We start from the raw sequence: 516 nt of genomic DNA, 5'->3' as shown, positions 1-516 counted from the left end.
TGATCCTACCTGTGGACTAGCCCCGTGCCATTCACTTGGCCTGCAGGGTTAAAACCATGAGCACTACTGCTCTAAGCCAATGAAGCTTTTTTTAAGCTCTTACTTTGACTGTATAAAAATGTACTTTACTTGTTTGGTTTCTCCTGTGGGCTTTTTACGATCATATCTGTGACCATGACTACGTAAAATGGTCACTACGTGCTATAGTCAAGCAGGCAAAAATATTTGAAATATTTTTTTGGTGCTCTGGTGAGATAGAGATTTTGATCACACTTTAAATCTAAGATCACACCACAGCAAGTTGGAACTTGAACTTAAACCTTATTTTCTCTTTCAGTTTGGGTAGAAAACAAGAAATGTGGGTCTTACAAAAAAGGGAAAAACCTGAATTGTATTTGGTCTAGCTGAAAGAGAGGATACCAGCACAACAGATCTGAAAACAGAGCCATAACCAACTGAAGAGGATCACTGTAATGAAACAGTAACATTTGTCTACTTCAGGTACAGTTGGTTCAC

Source organism: Gavialis gangeticus, unplaced genomic scaffold (assembly GCF_001723915.1).
Source record: "Gavialis gangeticus isolate Ggan-Ray unplaced genomic scaffold, GavGan_comp1, whole genome shotgun sequence".
Lineage (NCBI taxonomy): Eukaryota > Metazoa > Chordata > Crocodylia > Gavialidae > Gavialis > Gavialis gangeticus.
The sequence above is the reverse complement of the archived record's forward strand: the minus strand, read 5'-3'. Positions refer to the sequence as shown.